Source organism: Anguilla rostrata, chromosome 16 (genome assembly GCF_018555375.3).
Source record: "Anguilla rostrata isolate EN2019 chromosome 16, ASM1855537v3, whole genome shotgun sequence".
Classification (NCBI taxonomy): domain Eukaryota; kingdom Metazoa; phylum Chordata; class Actinopteri; order Anguilliformes; family Anguillidae; genus Anguilla; species Anguilla rostrata.
The window spans coordinates 23,090,212-23,111,156 of NC_057948.1; the positions used below are offsets into that span (position 1 = coordinate 23,090,212).

The window sequence follows — 20,945 nt, forward strand, 5'->3', positions numbered from 1 at the left end:
TGAGCTAAAGACACATCAGTGTGTTAAACGTCAGGCAATTGCTATCAATACAGCCAGTCATTTAGTGACACAATATAAAACAAGAACGTAGAGCTTATCTGCATTTGTACCTGCCAAGGAGCACCTCTGGTCCTCATCGATGTTCCCTATTGTTCTAAAAGCTCTCTTTCTGGGGACACAGAAAACTCACTTTTCATTTGTCACAAAAGAAAGGAACTGTATCTGTTTCTATGGTTAGAACTACACGGTTGGCTATACATAACAGAAAATGTGTGGAGGTCCAGTCTGCTGACTACAGTGATAAGCAAGCAGTAAATTAGCAGGCATATGTCTGAAAATGTTCTTAATCCAGCTTAATCCTGCAGCACACCCATAGAATTTTGTTATATCACTGTCAAGTGCTGGGCAGTGTGATTGGACAGCCAGAGCAAACGCTAAAATTTGGCTGCATCCGTTTTATGCTCCACTTCATTATTTTGGTTTTGACTGGTGTTGATTAACATGGAGGGGATAAAGAAAGACTGTTGGAAGCAATAAAACAGTATTGTCATCTGTATGATTTGTCTTTTAAAAATGACAAAGAACATCACACATCAGCTAACTCAAGGCAAGAGACTGCCAAAACTAAATATGTCAGTCCTGAAGAGTAAATCTAGGCATAAAAACTTTTAGGACTGTTGAGTTTATCTTTCACTCCCTACCCTTCACAACACCTACAGTGATAGATAACAGTGGTAATGCTGTGATAACAGATTACAGACACAGGCACAGGTGATATGTATGTGCCGAATATATGATGTAGGGATGGATGCGGTTAATGAAGTCGTTGAACCCATTGTCCAACATCTTAAAACATTTGAAATACGTGTCTTCATCCAGCATTTCACACATCCGCTTAACTCGAACATATTCTCCCTGTTTTTCTATTGTTTCGTTTATGGGACGGGCCTTCTATTTCCTGTTCATGTCATTTTTTTAACAGAAGTAGATTTAAAATAGCTTCCTCCTCTATAATCTCAATAAAGCCTTGGCAGTCTTCCTCCAGCTCTTCTCTCTGACTGAGTAAAGGTGGCATGAGTCAGTTATCAATAGCAATCATTCCAGATCACATTAGCCTTGATGCTGTGGACCACAAGAAGCACTAGATGGAGTCCTAGGTGCACCCACGTGTGTTTAAAAAAATCATTTCAATCCTCTATATGGGCCACAGGTTGTCCTTGAATACTGATAGAGATATGGTCCAAAAAGGCTAACATCAGCCTAATATATTGGCCATTCGATATATTGATTGTGCTCTAGGCCTACGTAAAACTGTAGATTTCTGTGTCATCAATCAAAGGAAGTTGGATTTTGTTCGTTTTTAATACAAGTATCCAGAAATCATAGTATTTATTATAAATCTTAGTTTCCCTCTATACGCTTTTGAAGGCAGGGTAGTTTTTAGCCCTACAGACATGTCAAATCCCATAAAAGCAAAAACAACGACCTGCATTTCTTTTGCAAAGTAATATTTTTTTGGCAGTAAAGTGATGGCACAGCAGCTAAAAGCAACAGCGATAATTCATCAAAACAAGGACTGAACAATACTGCCAGGGACAAAATCATTTAGCAAAATGGGAGAACCAAAGCTCATACAACGTGTACAGTGAAGCTTTAAAACCGAATGGCTTTCTAATTCACTTACTCAGAGGATGCAAGATGTTAGTGCTGCCATACAGTTTTTGTCATCTGTTCTACGCACAAGCATGTATGAAAAATGAATGCACCAAAACCAAAGTAGAAACACTGTGGAACAGTATTTGCATGGAACATGCAGCATATTGCCCTTTATGTTGAGAGTATGGAACAGTGTAATTCGCTTCTGAAATGAACTACTTTCACTGGTTGAGAGAATCAGATGCGCATACCGCATTGTAGTAAGATGCTCAAATGCATTCAATTAAAAACTAAAATGTTTTTACTGTAGAGCTCTTCAGCTTGACATTTTAAGAATATTCTTGTCTTTGCATCAAATATTTATGCCAGTCTGAATAACCGTTATCCAGACCGAGCTTATTCTTGGAAAAACATGTGTGGGTGGATTTCATGAAGTGTTCATGAAGTGTTTCACTTTTTTAACAGTTCCACTAATCTGTAGAGGAGCTGCGATTGAACAGTATGAGATGAGTGAACGTGAAGTCTGCGAGAACCCCACCCCCTCTCCAAAATGTGCACACCACACACACACACACACAATATTAAAATATTATGCTGACTGGGGCAGGGGGAGACAACGAGCTTCAAGAGATTAAATGTGTGTCCTGTCACAGTAGAGATTTGCTGGAAGGAGGGAGAGAGAGACAGAGAGAGAGAGACATTTGTTTTGAGTTTTGACATTAACTTTTAGGTCTCCTTTATTGCACAGAACAAAAAAGAAAATGAGACCTAGATGAGACCTAGCGTTACAAAATTAATCAGAAAAGGAAAAAAGAAATCACAGCCTGGGCCTTTCTGCTTGAAGTTTGCATGTTCTCCCCGTGTCCGCATGGGTTTCCTCTGGGTATTACAGTTTCCTCCCGCAGTCCAAAGACATGCAGGTAGGCTAATTGGAGACTAAATTGCCCATAGGTATGGGTGTGTGAGTGCCCTGTGATAGATTGGCGGCCCTGTGCAGGGTTTAATCCTGTCTTTCGCCCAATGCATGCTGGGAGAGGCTCCAGCACCCCCCGCAACCCTGCCCTGGATAAGCTGGTATAGATAATGAACGGATGGAAAAAAAAATCACAAAACAGAAAATTTAACTTTTGGAAGAAACCCAAAGAATACCAACAAATTAAACCAAACTAAAAAACACAAACACAGAGGAAAACAAAATCAACCATCATTAGAGTAAAATAAATTGATCTTCTTACCAAAGACTTCAAAGCGGAAATCTTAACTTCCTACCCTCATTCACCATAAATCCCCCAGAAACCCTGAACATTACATACAAGGAACAGCAACTCCAATAACAACCATTTGTCAGTTAGTAGTTTTAACTTCCCCTCCTCATTCACTGCACATATACATTTCCCCACTAGCCAAATCCCAGAGAAACCCTAAACATTGTTTGCCAGAAAGTCAAAAATGGCAACTGAGCAATCATTTGTGAATTAAAGCCCCTAAAACATTTATAGGGCCCAGTGAATTCATTCCAGACATTATGTTCCACCGAGTCAGCCAAATGGCTGTCTTTGCCTTTCCCAGCAAGAAATTAAGTAGTGCCACTTATTTATCTTTTGAAATACCGTACTTTGGCCCATAAATATATAGTGCAATAATTATTTTATCAATGGGACCCACCAGCTACCTTTCTGGAAAAGGTCAGGCCCTAAAATGTCTTTCCAAATAGATTCATACCAGCAGTGGTAGGCAGGGCTGTAACCAGGCCATCCAGCAGCCACTGGCAAACGTGCACTGACAGATACCCCGTCGCTGCTGCAACCTGCTCCACTGTCATCCACCTTACACAAGCTCTGAGGTGACAGACCCTTGTGATCCCAGCTCTCAGTAAACTCATTTTCACAGTGGTGGAATGCAGATCAATGAGTATTTGCCCCCATTCCTGTGCTGGCATCACAAGGACCGGAGCCCTCTGTTAATGCTGCCCAGATCAGAAAAAATTTGTCAAGGTCTTCTGAATCTTTTCCACATAGCCACTTGGAGGATCCAATATTTAGAACATATGCCACAGTTATGAATCTGTTAAGTTGCTTATAACCCGATATGATAGCTGGTGTAGCAATTATTTGCATCCAGACTAACCTGGCACACACCTTCTCCACTAGCCCCTCCCAGTTTCCTCCCACAAAATCAGCTGTGCTCAAAAACATTCTTTAACATTTAAGTGCCCCCCACCACCAATCCCATCACCAAACCCAAAAGTCTGTAATGTCTTGTGGAGGCAACTGTGGTCTATTCTGTCAAAAGCTTTCTTCTGATCCAAGGACAGCAACCCCATATGTACTAAAAAAAAGAAAAAGATTGTCATTGATTGACCCTGTTAGCTAGACAGTCTGTAGAGAGAAGGGCTATTGGCCTCCATTCTTCCAGGCAGGGGTTCCCCTTCTTGGGTAAAAGGGCTAGGATGGCCTGCTGACAGCTCCTGGGAAGTGTCTTTGCTTTAAAACTGTCCCTCAGAACATTAAAGAAATCTCTCCCTATACACCTCCAAAAATGCTTACAGAAATGGCCTTGAATGCCATCAATTCCAGGTGCACAGCCTGAAGACAAATGATTTAGCACTTCAGTCACCTCCTGAAAGGAAAATCACTCTCCAAGGCATCCCGCTGGTGAGAAAACAAAGAAGGAAGCTCCTGCGAAAGCTTTTCCAGGCAATCTTTGTCCAGACCTTCCCCCACAAACAGTTCAGAATAAAACTTTATAGCAATTCTCTGTATCTCTATAGGGTCCGATGTCTCAGCTCCTTTTGTGGAGTGCAAGCTGTGCATCATCGTTTTCTGTGCAGTATTCTGCTCCAAGTTAAAAAAGAAAGCAGTAGGAGGATTCATATCATGTATGGCTGTGAAACATGACTTCACCATTCCCCCTTACACTGTTCCAGCAAAAAAATCCCCCAACTCCTGTCTTAGGTCTCTAAAAATGCTTTGCAAACCAGGGTCTTCCTCTTGTAGTAGCTCCAAACTTTATCAGTCTCCTGTTTTAACCTATACAAAGCAACTTCAACCTTTGAAGTAGAGTGTTAAGTGCACTGCTGAGTAAAAACCCTGTTTACTGAATGTTTACACTCAGATTTGATAGGATTGCTATCCCTGCACTCACATTTGTTCCATGGCTAAGAACACATCACACTTCCACCAAGATCTGTTTCATTCCCAGTATCGACATTCAGCTCTTTAAGCCAAAGAACAGCCGATAATATGCCACATTTACCCATATCCCTTGAAATGAGTTGAGTGGCTCTACTCTAAACACCTCCATTTAGGGAGGAGAGACTGAAATCTCACAAAAAGGCAAAACACCACAAGACAGATTGTGATTTACAACTATGTGCATTTATTTGTTAATTTTTTTTTAGCAATTTTAACTTTTAAGAACATTTCTCCTTCCATATTACTGCCACATACATTTTTAACCAAAAATGTTTCTGTTTAGAGAGAATGTGAAATCCCACCCTTCTCTGCACCCAGTGCTGATGTTGCAAATGTATCCAGGCCAGGAAAGAAACTAATTATTAAATTAAGTCTAATGTCACAGCGCGCCCCTTTGTCTCATCTTAAAAAAGTATTTATCTGTTTGAGATTAAAGAATCCCTTCTATCCTGTCTACAAGACACATCAGAGATGTCTGACATCCTGCCTAACATCCTATCCTTCTCCATCACCGTCTCCATTACCATCTCACCTACTCTACCAGCTGATAAACCTGATATCCCCTCTCCATCCAATTCCTCCCCAGCCATAGTCTCTGCAGTAGCCGCACAAAACCCCGGACCATCATTCCCTGCACTACCTTGCTGTCTGCCTTGCACCTAATTTGCTTTACACTGTTCCTCACCAGTACTAGCATTACCGCTGATGTGAAAGGTCCTTCCCTTGTTGAAAGGGAAACATTGGACTTACCCCAGACTCCAGGTGAACCTCCTTTCTCATATTGCCTGCCTCCGCTTCTCTCTCTGGCACCGGCTCGCTTTCTGTCTGGGGCTGTGACGCAGCCTGCATAGGTTCAAAAACCTGCCCTTGAGGCATATCTTAAGCTCCCTCTAAATTCCCAGGAACGACTTCCATCTGCCCCCTTCCCATCAGCAGGAGCCTTGGACATTGATGCACCCAATCTCCCTTTATCTTTCGCCCCTCCTTATGGGGACAGGTGGACTGCTTATGACCAACATTGGCACACTCAAAACATTTAAAAGTCTTTGTGCTCACATATGCCATGAACGAGCCTTCTCCATGAATAACACGGAAAGAAACATCCAAAGTTTATCTGGCATATTTAGAAACACTAATATCTGTCTAGTGAAAGGCATTGTGTTGCAATTTCCCTTGCAACGAAGCGGAATCAGTAATGAGCCTAGCAAATTTTGCAAAGCAAGAGAGCTCTTTCAACAGTGCTTCATTCTTAATAAAGGCTAGTACATTCAAAATTGTAACTTTGGTAGTCAGAGCTGACAAAGCCATAACCAGCACAAAAGACTCCTGAACCTACCAGGAGAACATCTTCAGTAGTTGCTCACATGTCAAGGACACATCATGTGCCATTGTGAAGGGAGAAAGGCTTAGTTGGATGAGGTGTTCTGCCAAAAAATGCCAACAAAACTCGTCTGCTGTAAAATTTCACAACAACAAAAGCCTAAGCCTGCACAACAAAGACAAAGAAAACTGTAAAAGAAGGGGTAAAGGAAAATGACTACTACAAAATATATAGTGAAAAAGAAACAAAACCAGACAGCTCTCTCAGCTCTACACCAGCACCCACTCACACACCCAACTCTCAGCATGCAGAGAGAGCTGCATGGGGACTCAGGTGGTTTTATTTAATGGGAAAGTTATTCCACAGCAACACAAAGGAAAAAGGGGAGCACTGTCTGCGGTGCCAACACTCTGAGGGCTAAGGGGACTTCAGTGAAACTTTACTTATGCCTGACTAGAAACACAGCTTGACTAGAAAAATCCCAAGGTTTTCGATTCCCCTCACACTGGAAGATTCAGACAACCAATATCCGAGGTCAGTTTTCAACCAAGACTGTCATGTACCACTGTCTGTCAGTTCAGAGCATTGGTCCAGGGAAAGTCATTATCTTCATCTGTGCATTATTTGCATGGAAAAACAAAGAAAGTAGAAGCATATTTTGCTTCTGAAAGTTAAGTAACAATAACTACGTGTTTGTTTTGTTCTTTTGGCAAAATTGACAATTAAAATTAGTTAAGACCTCAGGTCATGACAATATTATGGCAAAATTGCAGTGTATGGCCAGCATTATATGGAAGTCCTGTCACCTTATGTCCATCCTGTGTCTATCCTTCAGTACAGTAAATTCACTTTTTTATTCACTTTTCACAGTTTATTTCTCTACAGAATTTTTTTGATTCACTGGTTTTCACTGGGTAATTGCTGCACTCATGTTAAGAGTGTAGCACAGTGGGTAAGGAACTGGGCTTGTAACCAAAAGGTCGCAGGTTCGATTCCCGGGTAGGACACTGCCGTTGTACCCTTGAGCAAGGTACTTAACCGAAATTGCTTCAGTATATATCCAGCTGTATAAATGGATACAATGTAAAATGCTATGTAAAAGTTGTGTAAGATGCTCTGGATAAGAGCGTCTGCTAAATGCCTGTAATGTAATGTAATATCTAAGGATTACTCATCGCTGTTGTCGCTAATCTTATTAAATGCTTGGATCACCTGTTCTTTTCATTTTTTCTGTTTGCTCTTTAGTCTCCTGCAGAAAAAGTTTTCTTTTTTCTACTCTATTTTCATCATGAATTTTGTCTGGTTTTGTATTATGTTCTCCCATTGGGGCAAACTTATGAAAAAAAAGATATCATTACATTTCTTGCAGATGCTACCTATGAACTGTAGGTTTTAAAAAGCCCTGCAAAGCAATAATGTAGTCTTTTACACTTTATTGCCATGTCTGTCAGTCTTGGTTTCCATAAAGAAATATAAAATTGAATGCTATCTCCTATCAAACCTATAATTTAATATTTACACATAAAGGAACACAAAAGTGTACCTCAACTTGACTGTTCAATTACAAAAACTGTTTGGTACATGCTGCTGTGTGGTTCACATGGTAACTTTTCAGTGAAAGGCCAAAGCTAAGAACAAATATTAAATGAATACAGGCCTATTATATATCCCAAATTCTGTCAAAAGGCATTAAAATCATTGGAACCAAATGTGTTTCTAGAAATATGTAAGCTTTCATTTGTTCACTGGTCAATGCATTGAAAAATATTGACTGAACTGACTTCAACTTGTTGTGGTGCCGACCTGAGTGAGCGCTTAATTTCTTTGTTTCTTTACAAGGAGGGTCCCCACACTAACTGCAGGCATTCTTATCACACAGCGACCCTTCACTATACAGGATGAACCAGGGGAGCAAGGCCCTGCTAAACAGCTCTCAAATTATGTTGCAGGTGGACGACTCAAGCAACTGGCCAGGCAAGGGAGGAATGTGGACTAAAGAGAAAAGAAGCTCATCTGTTACTGATCTTCTGCCCTGCTTGCAGTAGAGAACCCTCCTCCCTCTTAAAACCTACCAGGCGCACTCCCCCATTGTATGTAAGTACCACTGAAATTGGGCCACCCCAAAATTACAGACAACTTCCATCTGTTTCTTTCTTCTCCTGTCCTCTCAGTCACATGCAAAAAAAGAGTATTATAAAGAGTCTGTTCTCTGTAAAAATAAATAAATAATTTAAATAATTATCATTTATATAATTACATATTTTACTTTTAGTATCATCTGTGTGGGCCTAATTAGTGCCTGTAATTATGTTAAGGTTCCCAAGAAACAAAGATATAAACACACACATATATATATATGTGTGTTTGTTAGTGAACCCCATGGCACGTGTTTAGTTGGATCTGTGCTAATAACACATGGCAAGGACAATACAGCAGTACAGTGCCAGAGCATTTATGTAAATGATCCTGCCTGCTCAAGCCCTTTCTTTCGCGAGCAACTCCCAGGCGTCTTCAAGAGAGCGCTGCATGAGAGCCGTGAGCGGAGGAGGAGCGCTGCGATGCTCCAGCGAGCAGCTCGCTGAGATTGAAATGCGACAGGGCCGTCGCCGCGCTTCCTGCCCACAGCTCCGGCGGCTGCTGGGCTTTAATACGTTTTTGGCTATCCGTGCGCGCGAGCCAGAAACGCGCTCTCTCACCGTAATGAAAGTGACAGCAATAAAGGCCTGAGTGAACTAATGCGTAACAGTCTATCAGCATATGGGCAGCCTGGGTCAGTGGTTTTTCCAAATCTGATTCTCGGGTTAAAAGTCCAAGGTAAAACATTGCCGCCCTTGAAAAAACAGGACCACTATCTGTTATTATAATAATAATAATAATAATAATAATAATAATAATGCTGTTCTACAAGGAGAACAGACGGAAATGCTAAATGTGCATGTGCATATATGTGTCTGTATACCTCAGCAGGTCATGGGGAAACAAGGCACTGTAACACAATTTGGCATAATGGAAACTCACAACACCTGAGATTGGTCTTACAATTTGAATGTGGACAGTCCAGTGCATTTGCAACTCTGCTGTCATCTCAAGATGGAGACATGAGGGCATTTGCCATTCCTTTAAAGGCCCATTGAGCATCAGAGTCTTGTCAAGTCTGTGCAGAATGTCTACTTTGTGTTTGTTTTCCAGGGTGTGAATGTTGATAATCCATGGGTTTCTTGTGCATCATCCCATAAGGGAAAGCTTACCAGGAGTAGCAATCTGTTAATATTAAAGATGACAAAATCTCAAATTACATTCCGGTACAGTGATGCATTAAAATAGGCCGTGGATAGTGTAAAATACTATAGGTGTTACTTTACTGTAAGATATATGATGTGTGGTGACTAGGAACTGTTTGGAGGCATAACAGTCAGTGATTCCAGTAGTGCCCATCTCAAGCTTTGATCAATGAGCCGATTTGACATCGGAGTGCAAATGTGTTCATCTCTTAGGTCTGGAATTTTCTAGTGCCTTGAATAAGAATGTGCTGTGCCAACACACCCTAACGAGGAATCATATGCAGGCACACTCTATTTCCTGTTAACCATTTTGTGCAATGTCTGCAAGCAGTCAGTAAAAAGACTTAAAAATGTGTGGGAAAGGAGCAGTATTTCCACTTCTACGAATGGTGTAAGAACACTTTTCTTGGTTTTTGTGCTGAAGTTATTTATTTATTTATTGCTTGATTTGTTTAGTTGCAGATGAGGCTTTGATTCCTTAAATATATATTTGCATTTATTTATGACTGTTCATCCATCCATTCATTATCTATACCTTATCCTGGGCAGGGTCACGAAGGGTGCTGGAGCCTATCCCAGCATGCATTGGGCAAGAATACACCCTGGACAGGCCATCAATCTATTGCAGGGCACACACACCATTCACTTGCACACTCATACTAATGGGAAATTTAGAGTCTCCAATTAGCCCACCTGCATGTCTTTAGACTGTGGGAGTAAACTGGAGTACGCGGAGGAAACCCACACGGACATGGGGAGACTCTAAGTGGTCATAAGGTGCTGCCCTTATGAGCACTTATGAAGGGGGGTCTCGGAGTAGCAGTTGACCTTTGAGCCAAGCTAAATAATGTTTTTCTCTTTTGTGAAAATAGTGCAAATGCAGGTATAGGACAGGCTGTCTGACCATCTGTCCCATACGGCAGTGCTTCTCCTTCTCCTTCATCATTTTTAAGGCCTGATTCATCACAAAGGCGTGCACACACGCAAACACACTATTCAGCAAATGAGATGTGCTGTGCTCTCTCTCAGAAAACGTAACCACCAAAGTAATTTCATGCATGAACAATGCATGTAAAAAACAGGAGGCACACTACATAGGCATTTGATGGCCAATAAAACTGACAAGTGTGCCTATTTGACTCAGGTGAAGGTGACTGATATGGGCACAGATGTAATGAAAAAGAAAGTGTTAAATCTTTCATAACGGAGGAGAATGTTATGAGGACAATCGTTACCGTCAAGCTATGTTAGACAGAACAAAAGCTGATGAAAATACACGCTGACCGTGGATTTTTTTTTTCCATTAATACAAAATGGAGCCTTTGCAGCCCCCATTTTCTCCATTTGTACAGGCGATAGCTAAAGAAGATGCCATCCTTCATCACCAACGCATTTGGTGGAAAGCAAATGCGCAGTAAAGCTGACGAATGACGTTCCGCATGACGTGTGACAAATGATGCGGAGGGTCCAGTCCCTAGCCCGCTTTCTCTTCTTTTTTTTGGCAGTTTCTGCCCTTTATCACTCTGCTACTGAGATGGAAAATATTCAAGTTAAAACCCTTTTCACATCTAATACCACTTCCAACATGTTAAGTGGCTGTAACAGACAGCGTTGGCGCAGATAAATGACAAAGCAGCAAAGTAACATGAAGCCTTTCTTTGGATGACCATTATTCAGAATCTTGCTATTTTGCACACAGGGGCAAATACTTGAATGGGTGGCAAATTCTAATTTCTGAGTGCAAAACACAAAGCATGTGCTCAGCTGACAGACAGCCTTTCATGCACACGGGCTTGAAAATGATTGGAATTCATGGCGTAGAGTTTGGTCAAAAACCACCGAAATGACTAAGAAATCCTTCCAGAGCAGTTTATTGCCTCAGTGTTTACGTTTTCAATCAAGAAAAACCACATCCTCCCTCATTTAATGGCAATCTGAGGATGACCTGCATCCTGCTGCATATTCATTAAAATCAAAGGCTTGTACGAAAATTGAGATGAGGTAATTTGCATGAGGAGACACAACTCAAGATGAAGGAAATTAAATGAAACATTTTTAATCTCTTAATTAAAGGCCAGAGGAGGGGCATATGAAGGCCATGCTATCTGAGATGGATACAGTCTATCTGGGAGACTTCACAGCTTCATTCTCACATGTCAGCAGGGTTTATCAGCGAGCGACACACCACGGAATAAAAAGGCCCCTGGGTCGACCTGTGGCCTTTTCCGGGAAAAAGATCCACGGAGAAGGTTTGGCTGAAGGAAACAATGCTTCCTGCTTTTTCATCCTTGCTTGTTTGTTTTTTCTTTTTTTTTTCTTTCCAGAGCAGAAACTACAGGCTGAGTCCTAAGAATACTAATTGCTTCTTATATGATTTTATGATGTCGCTGTCAGAATTTTTGATTGCTCAAAATAATTTCAAGGTTTAACTTTTTTGTTGTTTTTATTTATTTATTTATTTATTTATTATTATGTATTTATTCCTTTTCAGCATAGTCTCTGTTTGATGACTAAACTTCACTCATTAGGTGTCTACTTGTCATAATATTTGCATAAATCTCTGGCCATTATAGAGCACGTAGTACTAGTAGAAGTAATAATAGTAATAATAATAACCAGGAATCTTTATTTATATGGCACTTTACAACAAGAGTGAACATGTAATGTTTAAAAAAACTGCAAAATTGGGTGCTTTTACAAGGAAAACAAATCTGTGGATGTGCGTTTGAGATGTTTAAAATCCAGCCTCGGAGGGGCCGTAACATTTCTGTGCGTAATATATTTTGTCGGGTTTCACATGACATGCATAGACTTTTCCTTTTGTCCCTTGAAGGCGTCATGCTTCAGTTAGAGGTTACAGGATAATTGTCCAGTCAAACTGCTTATAGGAATTCCCCGCTGAGTCAAAGCAGATTCACTGAGGTCCTCTTTGTTTTCAGCCAGTGTGATTATCCTTTGGTTCTGCAGATGGAAATGTAAAGCGCTTTTCTGCCTAGATTATGAATGTTGCTGCCTACTGGCATATTTAGCAATCAGACAATGACCTCTGTCAGTCAATTCAAGCAGCTGGTGACAGGTTGAAGTTATACAGCCAAAAACAGGTGAAAAATAGGGGGGTTAAACATGTTAAGGTCTTTCTGCAGCCTTGGTGTTAGATGCTATAAGTGGGTTTCAGTGGGACAGTTTGGTAATTATGAAGCAGTCAAGCCAAAATACAGTTAAAGGGGAATTCCACCCTAAATTGTTATTTCATTTGTTGAGGAGTGGCTGTCCTGATTAAAATGAGCTCTGAGCCATCTCTCTACATGTAGTTAGTGCAGAGATATAGCCACAAACTGCTATGCAATGCTCCAGGTACCTACAATGAGACTAAAACAGCATTGTCTGATGACCGCCTAACTTGTAATCTATGATTGCCACTCCTAATGAATACAAATGTAGAGGCTGGGAATTATTACCTGGAGGGCAATGTTACTTGCTAGCAAGCTAGCCACTAAAGAAAGAAAATCTAGGTTTATGTGTTCAATTCACTTTACTTTCCTGCTTAAGTTCTACAGAAAAGAAAAGGCTGCTTCACTGTAGTGTGGCAAATGACAAGGATTTAACATAACTATGATTTGAATAATTGAGCTTTTTTGCAGTTGACTTGTTGCAAGCTATTTCAGACACGGTCATGACTTGTGCACTTTTTGGTTGTCATAATAAATCCGGTAAGAACAGACATTTTTATAGAATACTGGTGGTGAGAGAGAATGGGGGAGAGGAGACAAAGGCGTTAAGCCAGGGAACAAGAAATGTATAGTTGACATTGTTGACATCCCTCTTAGGGATGTTGATACAGATAGTCTCCAATGTATAATAACTTATCTGACAAAAATATCACTCCTGTCTGTTCATTCATTGCCATTTTTCATTGCTTTTCTAAACACCACATCAACAGTGAAACCACTGGTTGGCCTCAGCAACCACACATTCTCACATTCAAATAGCCTACACATATCAGCACATTTTCATACTAAACATGCACACATCACTAATGGACTGCCTTTTTTAATCCAGCAGTCAGAACTCTTGGATGCTGCTCATTGCCTGCTCTGATTTTTACATGCTACAGCTTACAGAATTGCACTCACCCTCCACCACCCCATCTTCTGCCTGTTGTTTGGATCTGCTTGTAGGTTCTGTACTTGGGGGTTTTTGGTATTTCTCTCATTTAGAAGGGGATATGTATCGTGATCCCTGTTAGTGCATACTGGTACCTAAAGCAGATCAATTCAGCACCATATTCCTTGATATATTTAATCTAAATACGTGATTACAAATTAATTTGTAATATTACCAGTTGTACAGCTAGTTAAAAATGAAATGATTTCCATGTATGGTTGACACTACACGTGTAGGTAAATTGTATACAAGGTCATTCTACCACAAACATGGGATTTAAATGTTTTCAGTAAACAGTTTTCTGTGCTGTTCTTTTTTAAACAAATTCTTTTGATGCTTGAGTAGCCATCACAACAAAGGCTATACTGTAAATAGCCCAATGTTTATTGTTGGCATAGGTGTACGTACGATCAGAGACTTCTTTTTTTGAAATCGCATATCGTGCTAGCTGTGGCATAGTTGTAGTAATGTGATCATGGAACATAGCAATGTTACTGTCATGTTGAGGGTTCCTTGGTCGCGACATATTGCAGCAGTAGCAAAACGTAAGCTAACGTTAGGCAATTTGAAGCGGTTTGATTAAAATCTAGAATCAACCAAAATGAAGCTTGCTAGCAAGTTAGCAATATAATTAACATCAGTACACGTTTTAGTTATTTTCTAGTTTGGTAAGTGTCGATGTGTCTAGTGTTGGATTTGGCTGACATTTTTCGATGATCAGTGCTGCTGCCCTCCAATGTCACTCCAGTCTACCACGGTAATGTGCACCTGCATCCACACTATCGATGCCATCCAGGTTCCCACCTCATCCAAGGAGCTTTGTCAAAAATCGGCTACAGAGAGCAAGCAAGACCACTACTTTCGCTAGCTCACAAGTTAATACTGTTTACAGCTGGAACAGCAGCTCCCTCAAAACTCTCTCTGACGTGAGTTTGGTCAACGCCCCCTTCTAGAACTACCCACCCATTGTCTTTAAAAATGAGGAATGGTAGATGTGTACATCATTCTGACTTTTACCTTCACCAAATTTGCGCCTTATGCAGCTCATATCTCTGTTTAGAAAGTGACCAAGAGAGACTTAGTTCTGTTACGCCTTGATTTGTTAAATGATCTTAATGTTGCTTTGCAGTGGAATTACCCTATAACTGAGAGATCCGTCTTTAAATGATTTTTCATGAGTTTTAGGTGAATTTTCCTCATGCGGACTGCAGAATCAAGGCTTGGTCGTGTGCAGGGGCACATTTCTGTTCTGTGTCAGTTGGGTGTTGTGGGATTTTTTTAAGGTGTGTCTGCATCCTGGCTTCCTTAATGTAGCATCCACTGCATTAAAGTGCATTTTCAGGTCAGGAATGGTTCGGATGGCAGTGAATTCTGACAATGCAGTCTTGAAAAATGATGATGGGTAGAAAAAATAAAACTCCAAGCTGCCTGAATTTAATTGAGACTTACTGCGCTGTGATTTGGAGAAATTGCAATGGGTCAAATTATTAAATGGGAAAATTACACTGCTGCAAAATGAATTACTTTGCGATGAGAGAGAGTGAGAGAGAGAAGGAGCGAGAGAGAGAGTGCACTCCGGACTGATAGTGGCCTCTTGTAAAGCTTTTAGTGTTATCTGAGTGCCCTGCTGACCAGGCCATGGTCCATACCGCTCCATCATCACAGTTAATTCCTCTCCTATACCCGCCTACATTTATACAAGCACACTGTCACCTTATTCCCTACACTCAGAAATGCCAATAGCAGCAGTGAGCAGGGCCTGCTGACCTGTGCTGTGAAACTGATATTAATATTAATACTAATAATCTCCAGGGATGTGCAGAGGAAGAACATTTTGGAGGTGCAGAGTCCCTTTTGCGGAATGAACAAGTGATTTGGGGAGGAGGGGATGGGGGTAAGCCATTGTTGTCAACCGCTTTAAATCCCGCTGAGAACCAGCAGGGCTCGGATTACGACTGGAGTGCATGACCGGAACCCAGGGTCCTGCAGGGCACTGCAGAACACAACACGGAATCCTGTTCAATGCAGCAGTCACATCTACAAACCGTGTTCAACAGCAAGCCGAGGGGCAGTGAAAGGCATTGTTTATCTACCAGGGATCTATAGAAATGAAACTAATGATCTCTGTGTTCCATACGACAGCCATGTATTCATAATTATATTCTCTGGTATCAATCAATTCTCTTCCAGGCAAGCAATTTGTTGTGAATGCTGGTGTGACTCATCTTTCTCCAATCAATGAGTCTTTGTCCTGGGCAGCCAATACCAGTCACCTGCTTGAACGAGCTTTAATGTTTTAAGGTGATGAAATTATATGGCAAGAAGTAGGCACTAACTGGTGTTAAATCGGCGAGTTTTTTCATGTCACATATCCCACAGCCCCAGCTATGATAAAACAAGGGAGGGCTAGCAGGAATTTGCTTCACAGGAGATGTAGAACAAAAGGAATGTAAAAATGTGAAAAGTTGTTCAGTGAGGAATTCTGAACTCATATAGCTCCTTGAAATAGAACTAGATCATTTCACAAGTTACCGGTCATATATGCTAGGTTCTTGCTATTGCTAGGGTTTGGGTGTTTTGGAAATCTGTCCCAGTATCAGCTTCATACAGCAGATGGAACAGTCGCAAAAATCGACTGGCAGTCTCAAGACCTGTGGGCGGGAAAGTGTCTAAGCAGGCTCTCAGGCATCAGAGAGTATAGGCCTGAGTCTAATTAATTAGTAGGTTTGCATGTTTGTGTCTGAAGCAGATGATATGTGAATACAACTTTAATGCCAGTACCTGCCTACACTGGAGCTTCTCTGAGCCCCTTTAAAAAATGGAACTGAATATATGATTAAGCCTGTTGTTTAAGTCCCCCGGGTATTTTCTGATTTTTATTTTATTTTTTAATGTTAGGGATGCGGGTAGTCTGCTTTAATACAGGCTCTCATATCCCACTCCTGAGAGGAGACCCTGAGTAGGATTAAATATGAAAAGAGAGAAAAAACTGTAAAATACTCCGTAACTTGTGTGTTGGAATCTACGGAGACTCGTGTCTCGTGTCAGCATGGTCCAATCAACTCTCACGTCTGATCTTTGAAGAAGTGGCTCTATTGATTGCAACACCCGAATGAATGTTTGATGTGAACATTACGCAGTATGACACGCTTTAATGTCGTTCGCAACCCAGGGATTATGGCATCTCTCAGCAGTCAAAATTTTCATTTAGTTTCAAGGAATCCACACAACAAATGGCATGCACTGCTTCTGCAATTGGTTCAGCACGGAATTGATTTCTTTGTGTAAGTGAACGCAGTGATGAAAGCTCTTTGAGAGACTGTTAGGTTTATGTTGCTTCGCATTTGGGTGCCCTCACCGCGCTGAAGCATGCACATTATTTATATCATTGTTGCAAGTCTAATCTGTAAACAATAGAAACTGAAGACAAACATATATATTTTATTATAATAAACTGTCCAGTGTACACTGTATGAAGGCCCGTTAACCCTTTAAAGCATACAACCACAAATATGTGATTAGAAAGTTTTACGCTGACATTCTAATCCTGATGTAACAATCACTACTGGTGATTTAAAGAAATGAAGGTCTAGAATGCTGTTTTGAAAAAAAAAACATTAAGAAAAAACCTTCTTTTCAAAGGGTTAAATGTCAGCCCCTTTTCCAGCAACAATTCCATTTTCCAATTTTTCAGAACATTTGAATTTCAGGTGAAATACTGACACCCATTTCACAAAACAACTTATTTTTAGAATTTTGTTGCATTTCAGTGGATGCGGGGATAATATTCATATTTAATCATTGAGGGATTAAATAGGATTTACTTTGGGATTAATGGTTTATCAGCCATCTACTTTACTTAATTATATTGCCTTTAGGTTGCATCTCACATGAAAAAGTTATGCACTGATCTACATACTGCACATTAACCCATATGGTTTTATTTGGTTCATTTGATAAATTTGACATTTTAATATGGGGAGGTTGTATGCAAATACAAATCTGAATGATGTAATTCATAAATCGAATAGGGGCGGCATGGCGGTGCAATGGGTAGCACTGTCTCCTCACAGCATGAAGGTCCTGGGTTCAAATCTGGCGGCTGGATGTTCTCCGGGTACTCCAGTTTCCTCCCACAGTCCAAAGACATGCAGCTAGGCTAATTGGAGATCCTAAATTGCTCATAGGTATGAGTGTGTGTGTGTGTGTGTGTGTGACCCGTCCAGGGTGTATTCCTGGACTAGTTTTTAAAAATAATTATGTAATATAGCTTGTTGCGCATCACACTACCTTTATGACAAATAGTTTGACGCGTAATTGTTCAAATTTTAAAATAAGCGAAACGAAGTGTAAGAGCAGGGGCCGCATATATGCAGGGTGCGTATGCTTAAAGAGGATTCTGAACAACTTTCTACACAGAGATCGGTATTTATTCTCTCTTGACGTGATAATTTCAGGGAGACTCTGCTGATTTTGTAGTCTATTTGGTGACTAGTTCTTGCAACAAAAAATCAGGCATACGAGGAAAGAACTTGAAATACGATTCTTACTGTGTGATGGCCTGTTTGCACATTGAAATCATCTGTTTTAATCATCCGTGTTTAATTCACTTTTTGGTCACTGCATGGTGCAGTTACAAAATTACTTTTGATCAGTTTCCCCGCAATATAAACAGCTAATTATACCAGCTAAGTTGATGGACAGATGATTATGCCAACTGCCCTGATTACCTTCATGTGTGATCAAATACTAAATTGCTTGAATCAACTTGCGTAATGATCGTTCCAAAACGTAGACCACTTTTTTATTTCTTGTAATGTGTGCACCTCTGAATTGACAGCATTAACCGCCACAGTGACTTTGTGCCACTGCACGTATTTCTTTTTGTTTGACAAACCACTACTCGGCACCCCAAAGAGGTTTTTTTTTTCCTCTTAAGAACTTCTTCAGTTGAAGTTTCAGTTTCACAATTTGAGAATTTTTGTTTTCTACACACTCTGATCTGCCGTTATTTCTGACATTCCAGCTTATGGATAGGATATGAACATGGATATATTAATGTTAAACAGGTTCATTGTGTTTTTTGACCATTTATGGTGAATTCATGTGAGCAAGCTTTTACGCTGATTTCATCTGGAAGCTCTGATTTATCATGAGACACATGTGTATGTGGTGTGGAAAATCTGAGAAAACACTTCCGTGTGGAGAAAAGCATAAACATGTGTATTCATATATGTTACGTCCCCTGCCTCTGCTTGCCTGGGTAGTGCAGGTGGAGGTAGTTGCTTAATTACCTAATTGGCTGATTGCCTCCACCTGCCTATGGCCCAATATATAAGCCCAGTAGTATGAGGCAGGGGAGATTTTCTTTTGGGTCTTGTGATTTGTTAGAGTTTGATTTTGGGGTTTGTGATTTGTGTGGAGAGCTTTTGTTTTGTGAACTTTGTGTGTTTTTGTTTGTTATTTAGATTAATAAATGTCTGGGTTTGTTTTTAGATCAGTTTCTGTCGTGTTGTGATCCATCCGGACTTTGTTTGTTGCGGCCAGGCGAGCCAGCCGTAACAAAATGGGGGCTCGTCCGGGATCTGCCATCACACTTCCCTGCGGCGGCGAGGAGGCTGCGCGCAGACACAGTTCCCTGCGGCGTCGAGGACGACGCGCGCAGACACACACTTCCCTGCGGCGTCGAGGACGATGTGCGCAGACACACACTTCCCTGCGGCGTCGAGGACGACGCGCGCAGACACACACTTCCCTGCGGCGTCGAGTGCGACGCGCGCAGACACACAGGTCCCTGCGGCGTCGAGTGCGACGCGCGCAGACACACAGGTCCCTGCGGCGTCGAGTGCGACGCGCGCAGACACACAGGTCCCTGCGGCGTCGAGGACGACGCGCGCAGACACACAGGTCCCTGCGGCGTCGAGGACGACGCGCGCAGACACACAGGTCCCTGCGGCGTCGAGGACGACGCGCGCAGACACACAGGTCCCTGCGGCGTCGAGGACGACGCGCGCAGACACACAGGTCCCTGCGGCGTCGAGGACGACGCGCGCAGACACACAGGTCCCTGCGGCGTCGAGGACGACGCGCGCAGACACACAGGTCCCTGCGGCGTCGAGGACGACGCGCGCAGACACACACTTCCCTACAGTGGCAGATTCCTCTGGACAATTTGTGGACATTTGGTATTTATTTTTTTTGTTTTGTATAGTAATTTGAAGAAAAAAAAAAAAGACCTTTTAGTTTGTCTTTTTTTTGTCTTAAGGGTGGGGGTGTTACGTCCCCTGCCTCTGCTTGCCTGGGTAGTGCAGGTGGAGGTAGTTGCTTAATTACCTAATTGGCTGATTGCCTCCACCTGCCTATGGCCCAATATATAAGCCCAGTAGTATGAGGCAGGGGAGATTTTCTTTTGGGTCTTGTGATTTGTTAGAGTTTGATTTTGGGGTTTGTGATTTGTGTGGAGAGCTTTTGTTTTGTGAACTTTGTGTGTTTTTGTTTGTTATTTAGATTAATAAATGTCTGGGTTTGTTTTTAGATCAGTTTCTGTCGTGTTGTGATCCATCCGGACTTTGTTTGTTGCGGCCAGGCGAGCCAGCCGTAACAATATATTTAGTGTGAATTCTTCGCAAACTTTTATACATGTGGCCCCAGGGATTTGGCAAGGCTGGAACCCAGTTACTGCACTAAATTAGTGGAGCGGTATAAGTGATATACCCGCTGGCTAGTGAGAATTACCTAAATATGTCGTTTCTAAAAATGTAATTTGTCGAATGAAACAAATTTAATGTTTTGACATGTTCGTCTATTTGTCTTTAATACAGATTCACAAGATTTACAACCAATTCATAGTGTGAGCAGTTGCATCAATTTGGGGTGCCGCAGAAATGTAAATTATTCACACGGGTGCCTCGGGTTTGGGAACCACTGGACTAGAGTACTGGCTGTGCTCACATAGCTAACTCAAGGAAATTGAAATGGTGCTCCATTTCAGTTTACGCTATGAAAAGTATATCCACACCTGGTAAGATCATACCCAAAAAAATACTTTGATTGCGCCTATTATTTGATTCTTTCCCTTGACAATGAAAAAAAATTCCCCTGGGAGAAGACAGACAGGAGATGGAATGGAAACTGCGAGACAGGGAGAAAAAGAGAGATGGAGGAAGGAAAGTGAAAGACAAAGTGGGAGGAGGAATAAGGAGAGGGGGAGGGACAAAGATAGAGATGGAGGGGAGTGGATAACAGGGGATGGGGAAGAATAAAGGAGCACAAGAAATAGGGGGAGGGAAAGGGAAGAAGAAAGTATGTGAAGGGAACTAGAGATTCAAA

The 20,945-nt window shown here is 41.4% G+C and overlaps 1 protein-coding gene across 2 annotated transcripts in view; it reads left to right on the forward strand.

The window, feature by feature from the left end:
- The window catches only part of lingo1a (leucine rich repeat and Ig domain containing 1a), a 169,365-nt gene that overhangs the window by 88,986 nt on the left and 59,434 nt on the right, over positions 1-20,945 (forward strand). For both annotated transcript variants that reach the window (XM_064312658.1, XM_064312659.1), the window contains exon 2: positions 8,121-8,265. The gene's annotated coding sequence lies outside the window, so the exon portion shown is untranslated. The remainder of the gene's footprint in view (positions 1-8,120; positions 8,266-20,945) is intronic.